We start from the raw sequence: 11,123 nt of genomic DNA, 5'->3' as shown, positions 1-11,123 counted from the left end.
GGTTCCCATCTTGCCTTTGGTAGGCCGAGCGGGAATCCCACAGATGATTAGCAAAGTACCTTATCTCCTTATCAAGGGCCTTTGCTTTATCCTCATCTTACCCTTTAGATACAACGACATTGACTTCTTTTACGGGTGCACTCATCACATGCTTTATAAGGAGTTCTAATTGTTTCATCATCTTAGCCATATTTTCATCCCTTTCATGATCTGTCTTTCTTTGCTCTTTGTTCACAATTGAGGTAGCGGTATATCCTGCAGCTACTTCGGTGTCCCTTGTATGCCACCCCCTATTTTGCTTTGTGATTTGCTCAAGCATAGTCGAAGCTATTCCATATGATAACTTTACAAGTGACCCACCAAAAGCGTTGTCCACCACATTTTGTTGAATTGGTCTAACGTCCTTTACAATATTTGAAGAAGCATCTTCTCCGACACTTCATGGCTAGGGAATTGCATGATCTTTTCATTAAACTTTCTCATACTTCATACAAAGGCTCCACATTGAGTTGACAAAAATTTGTAATTTTGTCTGGAAATCATATTATCTTTAAAGGAGGAAAATACCAATCCAAAAAGGCATCCATAAGCTCAACCCAAGATGTGATGGACCCAACGGGTAGAGTCCTCAACCATAACATCGTTTCACCCATTAAAGAGAATGCGAATTGCCACAACCTAATGGACTTTTTTTTGATATGAGCAATGTAAAACAGGGCACACACCTCAACAAAAATTTTCAAATATAGATATGGATCTTTATGTCCTTGACCCCCGAATATACCCTTCATTTGTAACACATGTAGCATCATAAAGATGTCCTTGTTATTGAGGTTCCCATCAAATGGGTCCTTAATACTCCCATTGTGACTCATGGTGTCATGATTACTATGAAAATCACCTATAAGATAAAAACAACAAACAATGTAAATATAAAAACTACGAGGCTACCCAAAGTTACTAACAACACCACACAAGCAAAAACTAAGTTTTAGTCCTCGATAATGGTGCCATTTTTGATAACTCTCAACTTACACCATTTATGTACTGTAAGGGGTCGTTGCCAATATAAAACCAACAAGAGTCGGGGTCTTATCTACAAGGAGTGCAAACTTGTTTTCAAATACTAGGTATGTTGAGAGTTCACTAAGTGTTAACCCATAATGTATACTTAAAAGTAGACATGAAATTAAATGGGGGTTAGGATCTAAAACTTTATTTAGAAAAAAATCAAACTATAACACTAAGCAAGAAAAATAATTGAAAATTAAAAATCCAATGAGAGAAGAGTCTTAGGGCTATACAATCCTAAGGGTCATTCATATAATTGGTGCTTGAAGGTTAGTCCATTTCTTAGTCAGAGATGTGGGTAAGCTAGATTTTAGCTCTTAGTATTAGTCTTTAAATAAAACACTAAATTACATTCATGGATTCAATACTTCATAATCATGCCAAACTTACTAATTCAAAACATGAACATAGTATCCCTATCTCTAGGATGATGCCTATCAAGCTAGCTAAATTACATAACATCCTTATTTCTAAGATAATGATAAGGAAATAACTAGTATCAAATAGTTGCTCACAATTTCTCATCACCCATATCTATCTTTCAAGGATGATGTGGGATCCAGTAAATTGGAGTTTTTACCCATATTTGTCATTTCAACCATCGAGTAATAGAAAAACCCAAACAACAATAACTAATAATTTGGACTAACAATCAGCACCCATACATACTAACACCCTATTCAAGCATAACCCTAAGATAAATATTTAGTTACTCATGAAATTGAAGACAAAAGATATACCAAAGTTTGCATTCAATGTTTCCATTGAATATGCAAAGCAAGAATAATACCAAATTCAATTTTAAAATTACAACTCAAAATCTCTTGGAAATTTAATAACAATTGCTCTTGTCAAAAATTGGAGTGTTTCTCTCTACTCAAAATTGAAAAATCAGTTCCAAGATACCCTAATTTTGTAAGGATTTTTCCCTTTTGAGAATTGGGTTCAGCTATGTGAAATTACCAAACAGTCCTTAGACACTTAGCCAATCCATCACGATCACGTTCATGTCTCTGCGATCATATGGATTTTAGTTGCGAATGCCATTGCTTACCTTGGTTTACCAGAAAATATCTCTATCCCTTAACCACGATTAAGATAATTGAGAGCTGCTTGATTCCCAACCGTTGCTCTTTTTTGTCCATTTTATTTACCTTTATTTTGATTTCCACTGACTTTTATCATAAGCCTTGCAATTCCACAAATACTAGAAAAGAGTGCATTCAAATGGAGAATTATTCTCAATTACATAATTTAATCATAGTAATATGCATAAATTTTTATGTCAATGAGTGGTAAATTTATCACTCATCAATGAACAATGCTAAGAAGTTGCTTGTATTCAAGATTGTTTTCACAAGAGAGAATGAGATTGGGAAAAAAGGATTACAATAGTTATTTGAGGCTATCAACCCTTTTCTGATAACTTGATACCCACAAGGTTATAGTTAAACTGAGATTAAAGACAAAGGTTAGTAAAGCAATACCCTAAGACTCACAAGGTGAAGGGTGAGATTTAATAATATATTAACACGACAGTTCGTAATACCTAGCTTATCAGATTCTGCATGTGTGGAGGTGAGATAGATGGATTAAGCATGAAAAACCTACTAAGTTAAGAAGCTAGGGGGAACACATTCCTAGTGTTCATATAGATTGTTTACAACCAAAAGTATTCACCAATTGTTACTTTTTACTATTTGATACAGAATTCCCTCATTTACTTTCCAACACCTCCGGCTACTTAAGCAAGTTTGAGAGACAAATTCGACCTATTCCTTATGGTATCGACCCCAACCTAGTTGGTTTATGATAATTTGACAGCGACCATATTGTATCTTCTTAGAGAGTATAGCTTGGGCGACATCAGTGTGCTAAAACCAGCACTAGACTTAGAGAGATATAACACCGATATAAAATTTAACCAAGTTATCAGCCTATACCATCATTGCCATCTCAGGTTAAACCTCATCCTCCAACTCATGTTATCCAAACTGGACCTGAGATGAATAAAACTCAAACATTACCACCATAATATCCTATAACTTTCTAGTCTAATAAGAGAGAGAACAAGTCTAGTTCTATTACTGATAATGAGGATTCAACCTTTCTCAAATCTGAGGAAGGGTGAAGTCTACTTCAGGTACTAATTATTGAGAGACATATGCACCCTAGTCTGAGGAGGGTGATGATATATTACAGGTTACTAAGGATTCTTCTACTTTAGCTCTAGTAGCTTCGGAGTCCACATACATCTTTGTCATACCAGGAGCTCCAAACAATTAGAGATGATAAATGGTGAACATGCAGAGCATGTATGAAATGGACATAGCTACTGCTGATTAGGGCATACCGCAAATAAGTATAGTTAAGGAGCCTTGTATTAGGATACCCAATTTGGCAAGGGTTCCATACATAAAGGTTGTTTTTGATAGATATGGGTTTGGTTGGATGGACGATCCATTAGGATCTTATAGCCTCGAAGTAGTGAGATATTTTTATACATCTTAAACCACATGGGTAGAATTAATCACACTTAGTTAAAGGGAAAGCACAGGACCTGCCCCTAATTACTTATACACTGGTCAAAGGGGTTAGAGTTGATTTATCTGAGACGACTATTCATAAATTTTAATTTGGGCTAGTGTTTTTGGGGCCAACTACTTGTGACACCCCAAAAATCCAAGCCATTATTAGAACCATACTTCAAATTCATAAAAAATTAAAAATCATGTTTTGATAGTTATATAAGTGATTTAGACATATATTAAATCCTCAAATAGCTCCTAGCTTATGGAAAAGTCAAAACATCCCTTAGCGACTAAATTTTTGTAAAGAATATAACTATAGTAATATTTCGATGAGCATACCTTTTGGTATACTAAGAATTTCTGAGCTAAAGATCTACCAATAAATAAATAATTGAATTATCGTCCCAATTATACAAATTTTTCCTTAATCCGATATCGGGGTAAAAAGTTATGGCCAAATTACTGAAGCATTGTCAAAGCTGGCAATGACTACGACTTTGATGATGATGCATAGTCTGGCCCTATGATTTGTTAGGAGGACTTTTCACCATGAAAGTTGGAGCCAAAATTTGAATTTTTGACTTTGATTCAAGCTATAACTCATGGGCAGACCCAATGAGTTATGGCCAAACTCGTTGGAACGGATTCTAGGCATTTTCTAAATGGTTCCTAAGGTTTTTTTGGTCTTTTTACACTGTCTTAACCCCAAATCTATTTTGTTTAAGTTATTCTAAGGCTGAATAAAAAGCTGAAACAACCCCAAATCCATCATTCTCAACACAAAACCAAAAATACTTCAAAAATATGCGATTCTCTCTTTTATAAAGCAACAAATTAGGGGTTTTAATCTTCAAGTTCAAATCCCCAAAAACTTCAATTAAAGAATCAAAAGTAATCAGGTATGTGGGTATTCAATAAGGATCTCCTTTCATCCTCACGCCCCAAATTATGATTTTTATTTCAGGAATTTTATGATTTCTGTAGTCTAGGACTTTTACCCAATTGTCATTCTAAGCTTAAATTCAATCCCCCCATGATATAATTTTCACTCATAAGCATGTTTTAATGATAATTAATGACTTCTTAGACCCATAATATATCATTCATGCTGTTATCATGTCCATGAATGATTTACATGTTATTACTCAAAATTTAAAGCAATGATCAAGTTATGAATGATATACCTATGTTTTTAATATTTCTCAATCCTCAATTTTAATTCTCCTTTTGATTTAGGGTTCCATGAATAGTGTAGGTTTTATGATCCCTCCATGAAATCCTTGAATTCAACCATGAGATAGTGTTTTCTCATAACTTCTAGCATTCTTTTGTATTCTAATCATGATAATTTCTTACATTGATGAAATTGATGGTTTTTTGAGTTTAAGTCATTAAATTTCTTATCATATCATTACTTGGAAATTATTGTATTTAATTATATTTTTTAATGTTGGCGTGTTAAGAACACTCGATACTTAAATAGTCATGCATGTTTTAGATTTTCAAGTTACACGTCATTCAAACCATGTTTGTATCATTATATTAAGTTCATAAATGTAATATTATTTTAAGAATACCATATCTGAGAAAATAAGTTATCAATTTATGTACTAGTTTATGCTTCTATGTCATTTTAGTTAAGAGTAGAACTTAGCACTAAGTGAATTTAGGGTTGAAGGCTTTCTTGATAGTCTGATAGTAGAGGGTGAAACTTTAGTAGTAGTCTTTAAGTTCCATAACTACGTAACCAATGTTGGTATGAGAGGTCTTCCTACATTTAGAGGGGTGAGACTCTCTTATGGGCACCTTCTAGTCGAGTGTAGCACCCTAGTGCTTCTGGACAATAGTTTAGTTGATCCACATATCCAGTGTTAGTACCCGTGGAAAAGTTATAAAACTGTTCCAACTAGGGTTATAGGTTTGACCCTGATTAGCTCAATTGGGGGATATCAGTGAAATGTTAGCTCTCATAGTCTTAGTTAAGTATACAGACCACATTAGCTCAGGTTTGCATGACCAAGTGTTCAGTTTATTTGTTATTCAGCTATTTAGTTTTACAAATTATTTCAACATATACTTTACTTGGTCTTACATTCATTATACATATTCATGCCTTCATACAAGTATTCATACATGATCCTCAGTATGATTTTACAAACTATTCAATTTTCAATTGACATTTACATATGGTATTTATGTTTCTACCACTTCCTAGCATTTGAAATATTTTGAAATCCATATTTAGAAATTTCAATGTCTTACAACATTTAAGTTCAACCATGGTTTAAATGCATATTCTAATAAATAGCTTATGTCCTCAGTTTTAAAGCATACATTAAGTATTTCTATAATTTAGTATATGTCTCGCATACTCAGTATATTCCAAAGTACTAACCACATATATGTGTGCAACTATATTCCTTCATGTTATAGGTACCAAAGGTATCCCACACATCAGTATTAGATAATTTATAGTGTTTAGCTAATAGGTGTTGGGTTCTCTTATTTTAAGGACTAAAGTCAGTTGCAGTTCTTGTATTTTATTTTTATTATTTTTATTGATTGATTAGGGATAGTTGGGGGGTCATGTCCCGACTACTATGTCAATATAGTAGAGGCTTCATAGATTGTGAATCAGAGCCAGTAATTGTAATTCAAGTTCCTTTTTCTCTCTCTTTTTCAGATTTTAGTGTTGTAAACTTTGATCAGTTATGTATTGAAACAACTTATCTCATGTTGATTATGTTTCCGCTTAATTTTTTAGAGTTTATATATATATATATATATATATATATATATATACATATACATATAAATTAAATTAGTAGCTCAAGTATCATGCAAATATATGAGTTAGCGTGGGATCACTTGTGGTTCTAAGTGCCATATTACGACTATGTGATAGTCTTTGGTAGTGACAGACTTGGTATCGTAGCACAAGGTTTAAGTGTCCTAGCGTGTCTATGAAACCGTGTCTAGTAGAGTCTTGTGGAATGGTATGGAGACGTCTGTACTTTTCTTTGAGAAGATACAAGGAAATTAAGACATATTTCCATTCTTTCTTATCTCAGCTCGTGCTGTAGAGTTGTTCTCTAAGAAAGTGATATAGATTCTTATCTTGCTTTATAAATGCCAACTCTGACTTAATCTTGGGGTAATAGAAACTAAAAATCCTAAAATTCCTACTGATAGAGTTTTATCAGTCAGTCCCTACAGACAGTTATGGGATTGGATGTGGGCTCAAAAGGGATCCCACCAGTACCTTTATTTTCCCATGTCTAAAAGATTTTATTCATGCTCATGAAAAATAATGCACTAATCCATGGTTATATGTGCTCTCAGAATCCTATGACATCATATGATCTAGAGTTAGAAGCATGAACCTAGAAGTTTATCAATAGTAAAGTGGGGATAATGTTTATTTAAATTTAGTAGATTATGTTTACATAGAGCTAGAAAGGTGTTATGTAGTTTTTTTAATAGAACCTTGAGAAAGATTTCTCAATTAAGGGAGACTTAGAGTATGTTAATGCTTTAGTCGGGATAGAGATTAGGCAGTGACCACAATGATAGAGAGCTTGTTAAGGTTGAGTATGTTCATAAAATTTTGTTTGGATTAGTGTTTCATTATTCCTATCTAGTAGTAATAAGTGGGTATTAGTGTATGATATGTTCTATTGATATCCATGTTAAGTGTTAGAATCTAAGTTTGAATTTTGGATTATTGAGCAAATAGAAAAAAGAGTTTGAAACTCTAGATAGTGTGAACTCAGATATGGTAATACTCCTAATGATTCTAAGTTAGTAAGTTTAATTTATTAAAAGATGGTTAGTGGGGATATATAAAGTTAAGATTTCTATCATTGAAGGAAGTACTAGTAGTGGGTTTTACACTTTAAGATTGTAACACCCCGATTTTCTGAACCAAAATTCTACACAGTGCTCATGACCCCGAAGGGCCACAAGCTAATCCATGACTGATATCTATACTTGTATACTGCATAATATATCATAAAATGCGGAAACATAAACATGAAAGGCCATAAGGTTCGAAATGAATAAACATCTGATAAAAAAATGTCTAAAAAAGGTATAACAATACCAAAACAAGTCATAAATACTAAAAATAATGAGATCTGAATATCTAATCTGACATCTAGTGTAAAAGCCTCTAACTGAACTGAATAAGGAGTTGAAGGAACATGTCTCCAACTAACTCCATCTAGCAACTGAATAGTAAATGTAGCAATAATTATATCATCCTCGAATGAGAAGGACTCACTGTAAACTCTAAACACTGGAATGCTACTGCTGATTTGGAGCTCGTGCCTTTGAACCTATGGTGTAACATAAGAGAAAGAACCATAGCACAAATACGTTAGTACATCTAAATGTACTAAGTATACGAGTGAGGTATGCTAAATGCAAAGGGTTATATGCATGAATAATACTGAATAATATGAACGTGAGAACATATACATGCATACATAACTATAACTGAACTAGTGGAGATACTGACTACTGAGTCTAAATACTGACCACATGAGTGTACTGATACTGAGATACCAAATAGATGAATGACTATTTCTAATAGTTTGAATTATGAAAAACTGGTCTGGTTGACTATGTCTGACAGTCCTGAAGCGGATTCTGATATCTTGAATTCTGATAACTGACATGACTAATACATGAGTTTAGAAAACTGATATTACTGATATAACTATGATGATTGTCCTAACCGATGTAATTGATACTGAGTGACTGTATCTAATAGTCTAAGTTCTGATGGAACTATCTGAGTTCTATTCTATATGGAGTAACTGAATTTGAGATCAGTTCTATCTAGTGGGTGATCTTTAAATCTGATGATTCTGATATCGTTTATCTATAGTTGAGATCAGTCCTATCTAATAAGTGATCTTGAAGTCTATTTCTAATGATAAGGACTGATTGTCCCTAACAGTACTGAATCTGTACTATTGAATTGAGTTGACTGTATCTGGCAGTCCTAAATCTGTAACTGAAACTATGGGATGTATTCATCTAATCGACATACCCCAAGCTAAGCTGACTGGGGTCCAATCTTTTCCCTGACTGGAAGGGTGTTAGTACCGCACCACCAATAAAGACATCTGTTGTGGAGTCAGTCCTAATCTAGTGGGTGACTCCTGGGATCAGTCCTATATATATATATATAAATATGCTAACGGGTGAACCTTGAGTATGTCAGTCCTATCTAACGGGTGACATCTCGTACCTACGCTGACAATGTAGTTTTGGAACTTAAGGATTGCTTCTAGGGATCTCAGCCCTATTCTAGCGGGTGAGCCCCCATCCCTAGGTTCGCTCGGTGCTGAATCCTACTCCTATCTAAAAGACATTAAACTAAATAACTGGGCTGAACTGAGTAACTTAACTAAACTGATTTGCTGAACTGATACTGATTAACTAAAATAAAAATAGTAATATTGTTTAGTGAAGCTAAAACTGAGTGTACTGGATACTAATGACGGATGGAATATAATGAGTTCTAAGGACTGATTAAGATTACTGAAGTTACTGAGATTTACTGTGATTATTAGGTTACTGAGCACTGAGATTACTGAGATTACTAGGTTTTCCTGAGTCACATGACTAACTAATTTCTATAGATCATGGCTTGACAGAGAGTATCGTGAAACATGACATAGCTCTAGGCACACAACTATATTTTTCGAGTACAAGTACCCCCAGGACTCGATGAAAGGAAACTGACACACATGACTGACTTGATCATTAGAGTAGAGTCCATAATTCACAATATCATAAATAAGGGATTTTATATTAAGCATGTTTCTCAATAATGTATTTCATGGAAGGTAATTTCATACAACATGTATATACTTGCATATCTTTCAATATCATGCTCATTACATATTAAAAACACAATCCATAATATTATAAATTGGGGAATTTCATGAAGTACATGGGTATTCTACGTCTTGTACATGAGTGGGTTTTGAAAATAAGCATAGAATAATTCCATAAGACTAGTTCATGAGTAATCCAACAGTGTTCAGAAGACACATTATCAACATGGATGACATTGAATCATAGAGGCCAATCATGAATCCTTTCCTTAGTCACAATTTAGCTATAACACATGATTTCTAGTCTCTTAGGTATTTTATCAAACACCTTACATGCACATCTTAGGCCTATGTGTAAATCATACAATTACTTATCATAAATAATCAAACTTACATGTTTTTAACTCATATGAGTCATAGATTCATAATGACACAAAAAGATTCTATATTGGCATTATTCAACAAACAAACATGATCAACAATCCATTCATAACATGAAAACCATAATATATAGTTTTAGAAAAGGGTTCTTTAACTTCATGGATGAAAGAAGTCCATGAATGAACACTCGCATACCTTAGAAAGGAAACCTTGATGATTTGCTGGAGAGTTCTTGGATTGGGAAACTTAATTCTTGATTATCTTGGAAAAAGGCTTGAATCTTGCTTTTGAGAGATGAGTTTGATGGAAACCCTAATTTTGTGGTTGAGAGCGTAAGAGAGGTTTTTTGAGATGCTTAACTGAAGAAAAATAGGAAAAATTCTTTCTCTTTAGGGTTATAAATCGTGGGAAGTGAAAGAAAAAGACAAAAATACCCTTTTGAAATAAATTCCCAGTTATTGAAAATAATAGCTGGCGATATTTATGATAAGACGTCAAAAATACGGCATGCCGTCAAAAATGTCATCACACAGAAGATGGATTCTGCCTAAGGCTGACGATATTTGTGACATGGCATCAAAAATAAGGTAAGCCATCAAAAATATTGTCACACAGAAGCTGAATTCTGCCTAAGGCTGACGACATTTGTGACATGGCGTCAAAAATGTGGTAAGCCGTAAAAAATGTCTTCACATAGAAGCTGGATTCTGCCTAAGGCTGACTACCTTTGTGACATGGCTTTAAAAATATAGTAAGCTACCATGAATGTCGTCACTTAGGATCTAGATTCTTCCTAAGGCTGATGACCTTCGTGATAGGGCGTCACAAATGTGGTAAGCTACCACAAATGTCGTCACACTATTTCCAGTCTGACATGCTGGAGTAAAATAGGAATAACTCTTTTCTCCGATATCAAATTTAGGAGAAATTTGTTTCATTGAAAAGATAATTCAATTATCTATCTATTGGTAGGTCATGAGCTCAAAAATTCCAAGTATAATGAGAGATATACTCGTTTGAAATTAACTATACCAATATCCTTCTCAAGAATTCAATCGGTAAGGAATGTTTTGATTCGTCTGATAGCTGGGAGTTATTTGAAGCCTTAATATACATCTAACTTACTCATAAAACTATAAAAGAACCATGATGTAATATGCATGAGCTTGGTACATGGCTCTAATATTGTTTTAGATTTTTTAGGGTATTATAATATCTCCCCCTTGGAAATATTCGTCGTTGAATGATGATTGCTTGAGAGGGGAGAAAGGATGAAACGAAGCATATATAG

At 33.9% G+C, this 11,123-nt stretch overlaps 1 non-coding gene across 1 annotated transcript; it reads left to right on the top strand.

Annotated features, from left to right (window-relative positions):
* Window positions 1–436: 436 nt before the first annotated feature.
* LOC124890920 lies at window positions 437–540 on the top strand. The gene has a single exon (XR_007049441.1). It is a non-coding gene; the product is annotated as a small nucleolar RNA R71 (small nucleolar RNA).
* The last annotated feature ends 10,583 nt before the right edge of the window (window positions 541–11,123 follow it).

Source organism: Capsicum annuum, unplaced genomic scaffold (assembly GCF_002878395.1).
Source record: "Capsicum annuum cultivar UCD-10X-F1 unplaced genomic scaffold, UCD10Xv1.1 ctg2683, whole genome shotgun sequence".
NCBI classification, from domain to species: domain Eukaryota; kingdom Viridiplantae; phylum Streptophyta; class Magnoliopsida; order Solanales; family Solanaceae; genus Capsicum; species Capsicum annuum.
The sequence above is the reverse complement of the archived record's forward strand: the minus strand, read 5'-3'. Positions and strand labels throughout refer to the sequence as shown.